Source organism: Topomyia yanbarensis, chromosome 2 (assembly GCF_030247195.1).
Source record: "Topomyia yanbarensis strain Yona2022 chromosome 2, ASM3024719v1, whole genome shotgun sequence".
NCBI lineage: Eukaryota > Metazoa > Arthropoda > Insecta > Diptera > Culicidae > Topomyia > Topomyia yanbarensis.
Genome location: NC_080671.1, coordinates 433,373,626 through 433,391,298, shown reverse-complemented (window position 1 = coordinate 433,391,298; position 17,673 = coordinate 433,373,626). Strand labels below are relative to the sequence as shown.

Genomic DNA, 17,673 nt, shown 5'->3' with positions numbered 1-17,673 from the left:
AATTAGTCTCTTATTATTCAAGAATGTGTTACTGCAGTTCCGTTGAACTTGAACTAATTCGTAGTTCCTATGTTTGAATAAACCGGGCAATCAATACCGGCTTGAACCTTCGTTCGAACTGGTCACAAATCTTGATAGCTCCTGGTTTACCTAGAGTTTTCAACAGCAACAGTCTTTCTCAAGGCTACCTATATTTTCGCTCGATCAGTCTTTCTCAAGACTACCTATATTTTTTCGACAATTAGTCTTTTTCAAGGCTACCTACTTTTTCTACTCAATCAGTCTTTTTCAAGACTAAAACATTTTTCAAGAACAATTCAGCCTAAAGAAATATTTAATTCTTCCAACATGCCTGGGTCCTCCCAGAAAGGCCGTGTGCCAAAAATTAAAGCTAAACGGAAAAGGATATCTTCTTCACCCGAAAATTCAATTGACTGCAGCAACTCATTCGATGTTTTATCCGAATGTGAAGCTGATGAAATTTCTAAATTTCCTCGCATTGCGCATAATGCCAATGAGAAGAAAACGCAATCACCTCCGCCTATAACAGTGATGATCTCCGACTTCAAAGCCTTTCGAAATGAGCTTTCGACGTTCCTTCCGGACGTAAAAGTCTCTTTTCAGATTGGCCGAAGAGGAGAATGTCGAGTTACAGCGGAGGAATTGATTGGCCACAAACGACTACTCCAGTATCTTACGGAGAAGTTATATAAATTTTATTCATATGATTTCAAGACAGATAGACCATTCAAGGCTGTCTTGAAAGGGCTACCTCAAGGTCAAAGTTTGGATGAAATATCCAACGAATTGAAAAATTTACTTGGCTTTTCTCCTTCACAAGTTATTCTTATGAAGAGAAAGGCTACCGGCGATGACACGCCAGTACGCCCTGGAATTAACCAGGAGCTATATTTAATTCATTTTAACCGTAATGAGGTTAATAATTTGAAAGTAATTGAAAAAGCACGTTTTATTTTCCACGTGCGAGTAAAGTGGGAACATTATAGACGACATGGGGGCAGAATTCAAAATCTGACCCAGTATCGTAGATGCCAAGGCTTTGGGCACGGCACAAAAAATTGTCATTTGGATTCCAAATGTATGATCTGTGGTGATAAATCGCACACGAAAGATACTTGTCCGGTGAAAAAAACCACAAAAAGTTTCAAATGTGCTAATTGTAGCGAAAATCATAAATCGAATTGCTGGGGTTGTCCTGTTCGAGAAAAAATATAAATTCTCGTTCTAGACAACAAATAACAAATGTACCTACTTCTTCAAGAAAACACGCCCAAACGTGTTAATCCGATTCAAAATAGATTAACAACTACCTCCGTCACACCATCCTACAATGGTGTGTCATCTTATGCTTCAGTGGCAGGTAGCAATGCCAAAATAACGGCTACAACTACCACGCCCTCAATCTCGTTTGCACCCAACTTTAGTCCAATGGTTCTAGGTAGCGTAACGGAAGAAAAATTAAAATACCTACAGGAGGCTATGTTACCTATGATGATTGCTATGTTAAATTCTACCTCCATGTTTGAAGCTTTTCAAGCGGGATGGGAATTTTCTAACAAAATTGTAATGAAAGTAAAGTTTAATAATGACTTTAAATAATCGCTTAATTTTTTTTAAATTGGAATGCTCGTTCATTAAAATCGTGCGAAGACGAATTTTTCAACTTCTTGAGGATACATAATGTGCATATAGCCGTTGTGACCGAAACTTTTTTAAAACCAAATATTAAATTGAAGAGTAACTCTAATTTTGTTTCCGTTACGCCGTCTCTTGACACCAAGGTGATCGAGAGTTTAGGTATCGAAGTTGAAACTGATCTTGGTATCATTTTTAATGCTGCAGCCTATTTGCGTTTTCAGTGCACTGGCGAGCAAATTAATTTTTTGAAAGGAGACTTACCAAAACTTACAAGAAATCAGTTGAAATTCTTCATAATCGGTGATTTTAGCTCCAAACACCGAGCCTGGAATAATGCTCAATGCAATTCCAACGGTAAATTACTTTTTAATGATTGCTCTGCTGGTTATTATTCAATTTTGTTCCCGAATGGTCCTACATGCTATTCGTCTGTAAGGAATCCATCAACAATTGATTTGGTTTTGACAGATCAAAGTGTAGCGAATTGATTACACATGCTGACTTTGATTCTGATCATCTTCCAGTAACTTTTTCACTTTCTCAAGAAGCTGTTTCCAATCCCATTAGCTCAGTGTTCAATTATCACAAAGCGAATTGGGAAAGGCACAAAACTTATATTGAGAATAATTTTAATCATGACCTTGAGTTACAAAATAAAGCTGACATTGATACGGCATTACAAAATTTAAGTATATCTATAGTTGATGCTAGAAATTTATCAGTACCAACAACACAGAAAAAATTTAATACTCCTATTATTGACGACGATCTTCAACTTCTGATTCGCTTGAAGAATGTTCGAAGACGTCAATATCAACGTTCTCGTGATCCTGCTATGAAATGTATCTATCAGGATCTACAAAAAGAAATTAAGCATAGATTCACACTCTTAAGAAATGAAAATTTCGCGAAAGAGGTTGAACAAATCAAGCCAAATTCTAAACCTTTCTGGAAACTTTCTAAGGTTCTTAAGAAGCCTCACAAACCAATTCCAGCTTTGAAGGAAGGTGACCAAATACTTCTTACAAATGAAGAAAAAGCTCAAAAACTTGCTCAGCAGTTTGAAAGCGTCCATAATTATAATCTCAATGTTGTGAGTCCTATTGAAACCGAAGTCTTACAAAAATATGAAAACGTTTCAAATCAAGTATTGTCTCTAGACGATATTGTCGAAACAAACTACGATGAGATCAAATCCATGAAAAGGTTAAAACATATAAAAGCTTCAGGTTATGATGGAATTTTCAACATTCTTCTTAAAAACCTTCCCGAAATCACCATGAGATACTTGGTCAAAATATTCAACAAATGTTTTGAATTAGCATACTTCCCTGAAAGATGGAAAAATGCCAAGATTATTCCTGTTTTGAAGCCAGATAAAAACCCAGCAGAAGCATCTAGCTATCGACCAATTAGCTTACTCTCTTCTATTAGTAAATTATTTGAAAAAATCATCCTAACTAGAATGATGTCACATATCAATGAGAATTCTATTTTTCTTCCTGAGCAGTTTGGATTTCGTATTGGACATTCAACTACTCATCAACTTGTGAGAGTAACTAACATGATAAAGGCAAATATCTCAGAGGGCTATTCAACTGGGGTTGCTCTTCTAGACATCGAAAAAGCTTTCGACAGTGTTTGGCACAAAGGTTTAATTGTCAAAATGTGGGATTTCAATTTTCCAATTTACATAATAAAGATAATTAAAAATTATCTTACTAACCGTACCCTACAGGTTTCTTATCAGAATTGTAAATCTAATAACCTCCCCCTTTAAAGCAGGCGTCCCTCAAGGATCAAGCGTCGCACCAATACTTTACAATATTTTTATCTCTGATCTTCCAAATCTACCTACAGGCCGTAAAAAGTCACTTTTCTGTGATGATACTAGCATCTCAGCCACTGGGAGAAGTCTTCGTATTATCTGCAGTCGACTGCAACGAAGCTTGAATATTTTCAATGATTACGTGAAAAAATGGAAAATTTCCACTAATGCGGCAAAACACAATTGATTGTGTTTCCGCATAAGCCAAGAGCTTCTTCTCTTAAACCAAATAATAACCATATTATTAAATTTAATGGTTTGAATTTAACGTGGACAGATCAAGGTAAATACTTGGGTTTGATTTACGATAAAAAAAACTCACTTCTAAGGATCACATTGAAGGAATCCAAACAAAATGCAACAAATATATAAAATGTTTATACCCTCTTATAAATAGGAATTCTAGGCTCTGCCTAAAGAACAAACTATTAATTTATAAACAAATATTTAGACCGATAGCATGCAGTGCCAATCTGGGCAAGTTGTTGTGCTACTAGGAAGAAAACGCTTCAAAGGATTCAGAATAAAATTCTGAAAATGATTTTGAAGCGTCCTCCCTGGTTTAGTACAAATGAGTTGCACAGACTTGTAAACATAGAAACATTAGAAATTATGACGAACAGTATTATAAGCAACTTCCGACAAAAATCGTTGCAATCTTCAATTGTAACGATTAGCTCTCTTTATAGTTTATAAGTTAGTTTATAAGATTTGTTTAGCTCCTTATTCAAAAGACAAGTAGGTTTAAAACATCCTACTGAAAAAAATACTTATCTGCGAAAGCATATTATAACTTAATAATAATTAACTGAATCATGTAAACAACAGGGATGAAAAGTCACCACTTCACAGTGGTTTAAAACGCGAAAAACGTGATCGTTTTGAATAACTTCGAAATGGTTCGTTGAAGCGATATACAACCTTCGGAAGAATTTGTGACAATGGAACGCCCCTTCTTTCTAAATAAAAAAATTGTTGATTAATCCTCCTGTAAGTGAGATGCAAAATTTATTTCTCGTATAATTAAAGATAGCGAGTTGAAGTATTCGGCAAAGTTGTAGTAAATTCATTTATAAGAAACTTTACCGAAGGTGAAAATGTCCTATCTTTAATGGTTTTTAAGGTATTGAGCATTATTTGAGAAAAGACCGGAAAAATCATTTTTTTCATCATAACTTTTATTCAAGATTTTTTAGAAGGCCAAAATGTTCTACAGAACTGTCACAATTAATGAAATACATAATTTTTGTGAACAAAGTAATAAATTATGTTGAACCGTTTTTGAGATATTCACGTTTTTTGTTCGAAATACGGCCTACTTTGCTCTCAAATAACTCATGAACGGGCAAAAACGGGCAGACCACTCAGTATGGGTTTGAAAGTAGAAGAAAAATGCTATAAGCATCTGAACAAATCCTTTGTATCCGATTGTATCCAGGGCTCTGGTAGCTAGAGTCGAAAAAGATGTTTTTCTAGTCTAAAATCATGGTATGAAACATATTCGGTGAAGCTGAAGAGATAAAGTGGTAGTGTCTTCGGAAAAGTTTTAGAGAATACTCTTACAAGAAACATTGCCGAAGACATCGGCTTTCTATCTCTACTGGTTGTTTAGATAAGGTGCACCATTTATGGAAACCCTTAAAAATGGTTTCATTTGGTAATCTCGCTTGCTTTGATTACTTGTGTCGCATTATCGCTGTCTAGTGTTGTGTCAGATTTTGTGTGCAGAAAAACAGTTTTGTTTACTTAATTTGAATTTGCAGTTTTAATCAAGTGTGACGTGAAACAGTTGCGATTCGTGTTGTGTTACGGCAGCGTACATTACTGAACTTTGCAAAAGTCATGTCATCGGTTACAGGTATGCATAAATGTAGATAATATGTGAATTTTTCAATATATTATCCCGTCAACTGTCAGTGATATGCATATAAATATACTCAAAGGTGTTTTTCATTTTGATTATAAGTATAAATATATGATAATAACTTAACCATACCATGATACTGCTGCTATATTCAACATTACTAAAAATGCCACTTCATCTAGGTGGAATTGAATACCGCAAACAAATCAAAACGACAATTCGACCCAGATGCATTGTTCATGTTGGATTTAAGCGACTCTGACGAAGATTCTGATGCGGATGAGTGTAATACCGATGGTGAATAGTAAACGAATTACTATAAGAATATTCCTCTTTCATTTATATACCAATGCAAATTCATCCGTCAATTCGTTCTTCGCAAACACGAACAATCAATCCTATATTGATGGTCCAAGTCTTGGTACTACATTTCATTGTGGAACTTGACCTTCTCTGTCGACAGACTTTGAAGCCAATGTCAGGGTTTATGTGCCGCCTACTTATACTAAAAATCCTTTCTAATTAGGGCTTGACCATACGACTACTGGCTTATTAACCAGCGTATTACCCGTACTACCACCGAACAATTCACTTTATCCAAAACCCAGTAAATATAGAAAGCCGATGTCTTCGGCAATGTTTCTTGTAAGAGTATTCTCTAAAACTTTTCCGAAGACACTACCACTTTATCTCTTCAGCTTCACCGAATATGTTTCATACCATGATTTTAGACTAGAAAAACATCTTTTTCGACTCTAGCTACCAGAGCCCTGGATACAATCGGATACAAAGGATTTGTTCAGATGCTTATAGCATTTTTCTTCTACTTTCAAACCCATACTGAGTGGTCTGCCCGTTTTTGCCCGTTCATGAGTTATTTGAGAGCAAAGTAGGCCGTATTTCGAACAAAAAACGTGAATATCTCAAAAACGGTTCAACATAATTTATTACTTTGTTCACAAAAATTATGTATTTCATTAATTGTGACAGTTCTGTAGAACATTTTGGCCTTCTAAAAAATCTTGAAAAAAAGTTATGATGAAAAAAATGATTTTTTCGGTCTTTTCTCAAATAATGCTCGATACCTTAAAAACCATTAAAGATAGGACATTTTCACCTTCGGTAAAGTTTCTTATAAATGAATTTACTACAACTTTGCCGAATACTTCAACTCGCTATCTTTAATTATACGAGAAATAAATTTTGCATCTCACTTATAGGAGGATTAATCAACAATTTTTTTTATTTAGAAAGAAGGAGCGTTTCATTGTCACAAATTCTTCCGAAGGTTATATATCGCTTCAACGAACCATTTCGAAGTTATTCAAAACGATCACGTTTTTCGCGTTTTAAACCACTGTGCACTTGTGGCTGAACACCCAATATACTAAATTAGAAATTGTTTGCATTACATTATAATCAAATAGACAATAATAAAAAAAACCGGGCAAACGAGTGGGTCTCAGGTTTGCTTGCTAGGGGCCGCCGCTTTCAACGCTAGAGCAGTGTACAAACTGATGGCAGTAGGTGTTAATTCATGAATAAATTATCATTATTTTTTTGCCTTTCTCAATAGAAAGGTATTGCAATTGCTCTGAAAACCGACTTTTTAACGGAGGCCCGGAGGGCCGAGTGACATATACCATTCGATTCAGTTCGTCGAGTTCGGCAAACGTCTGTGTGTGTGTATGTATGTGTGTATGTATGTATGTGTGTGTGTATGTGTGTGTGTATGTGACCAAAAATGTCACTCATTTTTCTCAGAGATGGCTGAACCGATTTTGACAAACTTAGTCTCAAATGAAAGGTGCAACGTTCCCATAGGCTGCTATTGAATTTCTAATGGATCCGACTTCCGGTTCCGGAATTACAGGGTGATAAGTACGAACACGCAGAAAATGTCGATTTTAATAAATTCTGCAATGAATGTATAAAGGTGAAAAATTTTCCAAAATATGACCACTACTGCTTCGATTTGTAGTATTAGGTCACTAACATCCATTCAAAGTCTATTTGGCCACATTGGCCACCATCCTCGGTTCCGGAAGCCCCGGCGGAAGTATCTAAATTCAGAATAACAGTCACATCGGTTTCTCGGAGATGGCTAGACCGATTCGACTAAACTTGGCCTCAAATGAAAGGTATTGCGTCCCCGTAAATGGCTTTTTAATTTCATCCCGATCCGACTTCCGGTTCCGGAGTTACAGGTTGTGGCGTGCGATCACATAGCAAATTGTGATTCAAACCGATACTCCGATGAAAGCAAAAAAGGTAAAAATTTCGCTAAAATGTCTCTCAAACAACTTAAATTTGCTGTTCTAGGTCACCGACGGCCAACCAAACTTTCGTTGACTACATTGACCACCATAAACGGTTCCGGAAGTGCCCGAAAAAGCGGCCATCTTTCAAAATTTACGAACTCACATCAGTTTCCCGGAAATGGTTGGGCCGATTTTCACAAACTAAGTCCCAAATGATAGCTATAATACGTACGGATCGCTTATATGGTTCCGGAAATATAGACTAAACCGTCCGGTCACATATGAAATTCCCATATAAGCCGGAACTCAAATTTTTTTTCAAAGGGGGGACCTCATGAAATTTCAGAAATCGAATTCGTATTTTTGATGCCAAACATCTTTAAAATGCATGAAACGTCGAGATTTTATGTTATCTCGAAAATTTTTTTTTATAAAAATCGACTTTTTGGGACTTTGCCGATTTTGCAGCTTTTTTAGTTCAATATTACCGTGGCTGTTTTTTCTTTTTAAAAAATTTTAGAACTCGAATAATGATTTATTTTCCTGTATATAGTTGTCATGTGATGTATAATAATAAAATGTAATATATGCATTTAAAAGCTTTTAATGAATATAAACAACGCACACATTCTCGTGATTCATGATTGAGAAAGGCACAATTGCACCGCTAGGTGGATTAAAATAGGTTTTTATTTGTTATGATCAAGCTGTTATCGTGTAGGTCAAAATATACCGTAATTGGGCTGGTTGGATAATCTTTTTACATAATATAAAAAAGTGAAATAAGTAAGGGACGGTGGGGAGTTGTCAACATAGTTTTGATAACAGGAAGACTAAATTTTGCTCCAGTTTGTCTCGAAGTGTGCGACGTCAAATTCTCTATTTAGTCTAATCCAATGTATCAAGCTCCTAACAACACGTGTTAAATCGTTGGTGATGTACTTAAAACTTCGCATTGATTCCGCTTCTGTCTTGTTCCTGATCTCCTCTTGGGTCCCCTAGGTTTGAAGCGGATCAATCGACTATCAGGTTAAAAAATTGTTTTGTCATTTGAACAAATATTTGCTAGACCATTACGAAAGTAATGGCATATTCCATAATTATAACGATCACTTGGATATCAATTCAGTGAAACTCACGCACTAAACGGAATGACGACAGAACCACCTCTGCTGGTAACATCTCAAATACATTTGGATGTGCCTTTTACTCAACTTTTACACTTGAGAAGGAAGTCCAATCTCTGTGCCGAAATTGATGTTGCTTCTCAGTTTTGCACAACCCAGGGGGAACTTGGCCTTAATCTCACTGATCTGTCATCGATGTTAGTGACATTCGTTATGGAATATTGTTTGTTAGGGGTTCATTCATAAACAATGCCTCGCAGAAAAAAAGTCTAAAAATTGTTGATTTTATTAACACCGCTCCACTAGTCAGTCTCAAATGTTTAGTTCTTCTCTTGGTAATTTGTGGCTTTTCACCAGCTGTCAATACGCGACAGCATTTATAAACGACCCTTGGTAAAATAGGATTGATTACTTTCTGCCAAATGACCCACTTCATTATCCGATGTGTTTTGTCTTCTAATAGTGGTTTATGCAACATTCACTTAAGCTTAAGCAGCTTGAAAGTTCGCTGGGAACTTTATGTGAACTTTAAAATGCACTTTAATGTGAGCTTCTGATTGCTTGGGTAGTGTAAAATGCTACATTAATATCAACCTTCGTTGAAATTTGAACATAGTACGATTCCAAGAACTGCTCACGCTTGAAAGAAGGAATCAACTTAAGACAAAGAAATTATATTTCACGATCAGATGCTTTCCATAGAAAACTATGGAAGAGGAGGCAAAATCCCAGATGCTTCAAGTTGTCATTTCTCAGCCCACACCCTGGCAGACGTGCATCCGCCCATCTAGACTCTGTCAAGATGAGGACCTACAAAGCCTAACTGTTCATATGTGCTAGTCCGTATAGCACACCAGTTTCTTCCACAAGCAGGCGCCGGCTGTTAACCAGTCCCACAAGTTTCAGATAGATTACATAGAGGATAGTCGGAGGCAGAAAATGAAGAGATAGTAGAGAGATTTTGGTCTGCTGAAACGAGACAGGAAAAGCAAAATAATTGTTATTAGTATCGTAATTATAGTAAATGAGTAAACGATTTCTCATCTGTTGTTTGTTCCTGATCTGTTTGGGCGGAAAGCCTTTCCTTGGCCGTCACGTTCTCTTACACCGGGTTACATATATTGTAGCAAGAGAAACAAATGAAAAGACAAAAAAAATGAAAATAAATGCGAAATGCTCTCCTTCCAGACCCCGTACATAACCCTTACTTTCCCTTTGCTTATCATTTTGGTACCAGCCGGGAAGCACTTGGCCTTGTACCCACTGCTCTTCCACCATTCTCTTGGTTTTCTCCATTTATCACTGGCGTCACATGTGATATTTGGGTACGGAAATTCGGAGGCGCAAATCATTCTCTCTGTGTATGTTTCACTGACCCAACATTTTCATAAAATGGTCAACAACAACGCCGGTCACGTCGCTGTTCTATCGGGAAAGGAAAGGAATTTTAGTTCGACACTCGCTTTTGATAGAGACCGAGACTACCTCTGCATCTCCACGTGCATCACGGGAAAGGAATTATATTAGTAGAAATGGGAAAAGATTAAGAGGTATGCTTTGATAGACAATATGATTTTAGCAATATGTACGAAAGTCGCTCGCGATCCACTTCCGAGAATTATATACAAGCAACGTGAACTCCGGGCAGCCGGCCATCGAAAGTTTTGCTTCTTTGAGGGAAAGCTAGCAAAGTAAAAAATTAAATAGCCTCTTAAAAATTAATCGGAAATAGTAAACAACCCGAAGCTACAACATAAAACCAACGACACGACTAGACACTGGCATTCCAAAACTGTATCGCACATCTGACTACCCCTCAGTAACTGAGGTAACTGGTAATGTCAAATATGACTTTTGGTTGGAAAATGCATCAAACTAGCAGCACTTGTGAATCTGCTATTTTTTTAACAATCTGTTGATATGCTTCTATAGTTACCGTTGCTTCTCTTGGTTACGCAGGAGAAAATAATGTGACAACAAAAAATTTCGTAACATGATTCTATTTGCTGTGTACGAATTAAAAATTAAATTAATTAATTTAGCATCGAAACTGTTCGCTGAAAATCCATGGTATTCAGAGATATCCAGATGCGCCGGTGGTCGTTTATTTTACTGACTGGTGAGTTTCTACGAAGTATTTCTATTGGCAATTATTTATCTAATGTTATTAGTATTCCAAACAATGCTATTGTATTTGCAGATTCACTTTTGATCAAGCTATGGTGCATGATTAATGAAAGTAACTTAATTTGACACATCAAGTATTCGTCGGGGAATGGACAAAACAACCAATAGAAAACGTTTTCTAATGATACGATTCCTTCGTTGTTAATCGTACCACTTTGGTTGATCAATATCTCCGGTTACGATACTACGAAACGAAAAGCCTTCGTTATCTGTGGTATTAAGTAATTTACCATGGCATTGGGGACAATTTATATACCACGTGGACAGAAAACGGTTATTTTGGACCCCTCCTCAACCTCTGCGGATATGTGTGGACAATTCTAATACCCGGGTGTACCCCATTTGGCATAATGGACGTTTGGCATAACGGGTTTGGCATAAAGACGTTTGGCATAATGGACATTTGGCATAATGCTTATTGAGAGGTAGGGACATTTGGCATAATGGACGTTTGGCATAATGGACATTTGGCATAATACCTATTGGGGGTTAAGGGACATTTGGCATAACGGACGTTTGGCATAATGGACATTTGGCATAATATTTATTGGGGGGTAATGAGACATTTGGCATAATGGACATTTGGCATAAAATGGCATAATACTTATTGGGGAATGAATCCAAAATTATCATAATCAACTTTTGTCATATATACGATGTTTCATTTCGTAATTTGGAATCAACCCAAAAAAATATTTTCCATTTTGTATGAATTACGCAATATATAAGTATTTAGTTGGATCATCACAAAAAATGACTAAATATAGGCACATTTACACACATTATTCTTAATGGGTTAAAGGGTCCTTTGGATTACGTGGTGTAAATTCAGCAAGTAAGACTTCCGTTTTTTGATAACTTGAATAAAGAATAACATGTACGGCAGAATACAGATGTATAATTGTGTTATTTGTAAAGAAGGCTGCATCGCTATGCATTTCATATAATACTTAATTACTATTAGGCACAGAATTGTGATGCACCCTACATTACATTATATATAGAGCATTCCACATAAAATTTACCACCCCAAATTTTTTACCATTTTTTCGATTTGGCTGTCTAAAATATTTGACACGTATTTTTTTTCAAATAGTAGTAATTCGCTTTAATTTTTTTAAATACTTTTATTTGATCGCCAATACTGCAATAACTGAAGAAGACATTAAAAATTGTTGAAAACATGAAATGTGTGCTTTTCTCAGTTTTCGAATGAAGTTTATTAAAAATAATCATGCTGCTTATTTAATGTAAAATATTGAAATGTTGGATGACTTTCTTTTCTCTTAAAACATTTTTCTTAACGCCATTAACATTTTGGAAAGAACATTTGAGTATTTTCGGCGTTATGAATTTTTCAATCGAACCCTGCACGCGCGAAGCATAACCCCACACTCTTCGCTAACACACGGGTTTGGCTGTAAGAGTTTCTACACGTCAGCGCGTGGAGGAACCTTTCGTGCGCGCAATATGTATACTATTCTGTGCATATTGATAAATAAATAGTATATGAAAAGTATAGTGATTCGCCCTTCTTTACAAAGAACGCAATTATACTTCTGTATTCTACTGTAGTATTGTACAATGTACAGTTTACATGTTACTCATTATTCAAGCTATCGAATTACGAAAATTTCACTTGCAGAATTTACATCACGTAATCCAAAGGGCCCTTTAACCTATTAAAAATATGTTCAAATGTGCCTATCTCTAATCATTTTTTCTTTGCGATCCGTCTAACTACTTACAGATTGCGTGATTCATATAATATGAATTTTTTTCTGTTGGTAACAAAACAAGTAACAAAACAAAACATCATATATATGACGAAAGTTGATTATGATAATTTTGGATTCACTCCCCAATAAGTATTATGCCAAATGTCCATTATGCCAAATGTCCCTTTACCCTCCAATAGGTATTATGCCAAATGTCCATTATGCCAAACGTCCGTTATGCCAAATGTCCCTTAACCCCCAATAGGTGTTATGCCAAATGTCCATTATGCCAAACGTCCATTATGCCAAATGTCCCTACCTCTCAATAAGCATTATGCCAAATGTCCATTATGCCAAACGTCTTTATGCCAAACCCGTTATGCCAAACGTCCATTATGCCATATGGGGTACACCCCTAATACCCTTATCTCCCTCCCACGACGGGCACGTGGATTTTTCTGATTTATGGCCGATTACTAAATAAAAATTGCGTTTTTTTGTAAACAGCAAATCACTTAAAATTTTAAAGAGAACGAAAGAGTTGTGAAATGAACTGAGACCGAGACGGAAGACGCAATTTATTTTCAAACATAGTGTCAAGACGGGTTAAAATGCATTGAAACTTTGAAAGGAAGGCTTATGGAACATGGTCACTCATAGGTAGAATGAAGGCTTATCAACTGAGAGATTTCTGTACCAGCATTACCTAGAGTACCATCTAGCTGATCTTCTGTAGCAGAATCGGGAAAGGGGTATAGTCGGAATCGTTGAAGTTGCTAGATCTAAATCCTCCCAAAAACACTTTTCATATATTTTCACTTCCACTATTTCATTTCCTCCTTTTTACTTGTATGGCTTAGTAAACAGACCTCGGAGGCTTATCATCAAAATTAAATACATGTAATAACAGCATTAAAATATTCAATCAAATAAAATATATGAAATCATGACAAAAAAAACAATAAAAAACAGCAAATTGAGCACATCACGCATGCTGTTTTTTAGTATTTTGCGGATTTCATTAGCATTTTTCGCGCTTTTTGTTCAATGCAGAAGTATAACAAGTATATTGTATATGCTTTGTACAATTTATATTAGGAAATTTGTAGTTGCTTTAACCTTGTTTTCTTCAGTTCGAGCTGGATGTCACTTGGGACCTTTTGAATAGGTACTCTTGAAATATGTTACTGTTATATGCTAGCTAAACTGCAACTTAACACGAATAGCCGAATATAGTGCTCATAATCGCATGTCCACCCACGTCGAAAGGGAATCCCAAAGATACGATTATGAGTAGAATGTCTATAATATAAAACAATAAAATATTTACTCCAACGAAAATTGATTTTATATACTGGTTAAAGGATTAGAGAGCACAATCCGTCGAACCGTACTCAGATCACCGGCTTTGGCCGCTTCCAAAAGGTACTCTAACCGACTGTCTGTGAAAGTGGATCTCTCAAAATTTTCAGCACATTCTCTTTAGCTTACTGGGCGGCTTTGCAGGGATACAATGCTGGTATCTATGTTGTAAAAAAGTAACAGGCTTGAATCTTATCTTCTCTAGCACATCTATGTGACGTTGTTTGACCAAGTCGAGCGTATCCACGTTGACATCGTGACGCAGAAGCACATCCATAATCTCTATATTTTTCTCGTTCAACTGTGCACCATTACGAATAAAAATTTCGAGAATTTTTCGCTTCGGATACACTGAGTGGGCTACTGTACGGAAGTACTACTTTGACATTTTCGGCTGAGGTTCTTTTTCAGTCACTGAATATCAGCCCGATTAGCATCCAGCCAAAAGTGCTCCTTATATTCATCTGAAAATTTGCGTTCAGGATTCAAAATATTGCTATATTTTATAATTAAAATTTCTACTCACATGTGATTTTCCTGCAGTTCCGATTCAGTTCGGACACTTCAAAGTACCAAACGAACAGTCATTGTGCAGCGGAACAGGGCATAACTTCGGATTAACGTCGGCACCATGCTGCAGCAGAATCTGCGCGACCCATATACGCTTGTAACCGGCAGCCAGATGAAGTGGACGGATTTGGGCCCGTCACTTGCACGACCGTTCACATTCAGCAGTTCATCCTTTCTGTACTCGCCCGGACTGTACAGGAGTCTGCCAAATTCAGTTGAATTTATTTTCCGAATTTCTTATATTCGGCACCATGTCGTAGCAGTGCAATTCAAACATAAATTTTTTCTTTGCTTACGAATGGTTGCTATACAACAACAACAACCGAAAAAATCCTATAAACAAAGAAGTGTTGCTGGAGAAATTATTATTTTGGCCGCATCGAGGGGTTACTCAATGTACTGGTAACTGACGGTAAATTACTCGGAGACCTTTTTCTTCAGAAGATTTAATGAAGTTTCAGGTCGTGTCGTTGATAAAACTCTATTTATTTGTGAAGAGAATATGAAATAATTATGACCCGCCCAGAATTAACATTAACCTGGGCCGGAAGCTTTGCATGACGGATATATTAACGGTTCCACGCGCGAGTTATTTGTTTCCTATTCCAGTCAGCTCGAAGCGAAACTGAGCCAGGCTCCATCCCCAAACGCTGCAAAAATGTATGATCTGACAGCGGTTGGGGCCAGAACGCGACCCATCTCCAGGTCCAAGCCAAAAGGGCATAAGGTAGCTCGTACGCCGGTTGACACGGCGGGCAAAAAAGGGACAGGAGTTCTGTATCGGAGATGAATGGCGACATAGTTTGGCCTCATGTTGCACTACACGGTGTGTTTAGTAGAACAACTTTATGCAAAAAAATCAGCATCTCTGAAGTTTCGAAATATGAAAGAATGGACTTTCCCCCTTCATTTGCAATCAACGTCAAAATAATCCATCAGGGAGTCCAAAGCAACAAATTTTTTTTTTGTGAAAGCGGGTTTTTATATTGGATCTAGTTCACATTTCTGCCCCCTGCTTTGGACATTCGAACAACACTAAAGATGAGAATCTGATACATAATTTAATTGTGTACAACTTTGTTAACAACTAAAAACTAAAATCATCCAGAAAAGTTGATCAAGTCTCAAAGGTTGCATGTTCGTATCCTGCCTCTGAGGAAATTTTTTTTCACATACTTGCTTTCGCTTCACTCATCATTTCGATCTGTTTTTCCCCGTTGGATACCACCAAAAAGTCGTAAATAAGGTATTGGCACATGCATCAAAAACCAAATAAATGAATTATTTGTATGATTCGAACAGTGGGATCGCTCCCGTCATACCTCTGTTAGCTGGGCAGGGTACCAGAAATCAACAGTTTTCATTAGCCCTGTCACCCACCGAAGTACGATGGGCAATGAACTAAAATTAGACAACAGATGATAATAAAAAATTGGGCTTTGGTACCTAGCAGGGGAAATGAACTAGATCAAATGTGTTTGGGTGGCAGTATGATCTCGCTTTGGAGGCAGGGCACGATCACTGTCACCAATTCGGTAATCGTATGTTCTTTCTGGGACGTTATCATATCCCAGGGATAGCATTAGGGTTTATCCATTGGGTCGGAGTCTCAAAGGTTGCAGGTTCGGATCCTGCCAATGGGGGCGGACCCTGCAATGCTTTCGCTTCACTCACCATTCCAATCTGCTTTTCCCTGTCTGATACCACCAAAAAGTTGTTTGTTTAAGTTTCTAACGAATTTATGTGTAAGTTAGTTTTACACAATGCCTAGTGGTTTGGAAATTAATTTCCTCGCACTTATTTGCAAAAAAAATAGTTAGATTTACTTGTGAACAGTGCGTTCAACAGAATTTCACTGCTTGAAAATCTTATCTTTTAGCCGAAAAATATAAGGCACCATTGATATTTTTGAAATAAGTGATAGTAGATAAGAATTGACCAAACTTGTACGATATAAAGGCGCTTTTCCACGATACTGGGTTGCATTGCATGCAGAAAAAGCTTTTGCAATAGCATATCTTTGTCCTATTTTTTTCTTCGCTTGATCTCGAAGATATCTAATTTATTCCCGAATGAATCTGCTCCACCACGGCTCCTTGGAAACCACATTTGGCTCAAATTCTAACATTTCGATTTCAACAAACTCCATCAGGCATTGCGTGGCATTAAAATATTTGACGGGATCAAGAAAAATTACATTAATCATCCTCGAGAACAAGCGAAGATATGAAAAAGAAGACATACCTGGTTTAAGATCTTAGCATCTTGGACAATAGCACAAGTTTGGTAAACGCTTATCTACTTCTTTCAAAGACATCAATGGTGCCCTCTATCAAGTGGAATCTGGAATCATAATTTTCGGCTAAAAGATGACTTTTCAAGCCCTCAAATTACTCTCAATGCAGTGTTCAACCAAACCCAACTATTTTGCAAATAAAACCACTATGCCTCCAGTGAACCAAACATAAACATAACTTCGTCAAAATCTTATCATAAATCGGGTGATTTCAGCTGTTAACAAAGTTGTAGATAGTCAAATTATTTATCATATTTCCACTTTTAATGTTGTTCGAATGTCTAAAGCATCATCTAGGGGTAGAAATGTGAACTAGTTCCAACTTGCTCTCGACCCCGACGGATTATTTTGATGATAGTTCCAAGTGAAAGGGTCCATTCTTTCGTATCCTAAAGTTTCAGAGATGCTGATTTTTTTGCATTAAGTTGTTGAAAAAAGACGCCGTGTATTTGTGTTATATTCATATTTTTTTTATATTTACGCATAAATATATCACTTACATCGTATATTACCTACAAATAAAACTTTCATTCTAATTATCGTATTTCATTGTATTCATTGCATGGATTATATTTCTTATTTATTGTAATTATTAGAATCGTCACTGTCATGCTATTTCCTTTAAATGCATTATATTCCTTATATTATATGCTATTAAATTATATGATGCGCCTTTCTCACACAAACCTTAACAATTGGAATATTCAAATGGCTGGTTCTTGTCATTGAAAGGAGATTATGTGCCCCTTCGGATTGCGCATAAATGGCTCTGTTTATGGATCCGCTCCTTTTTGGCCCTTC

At 36.7% G+C, this 17,673-nt stretch overlaps 1 protein-coding gene across 7 annotated transcripts in view; it reads right to left on the bottom strand.

Annotated features, from left to right (window-relative positions):
* Window positions 1-17,673, bottom strand: part of LOC131685503 (poly(A) polymerase type 3) — a 49,762-nt gene that overhangs the window by 4,299 nt on the left and 27,790 nt on the right. The window lies entirely within an intron of this gene.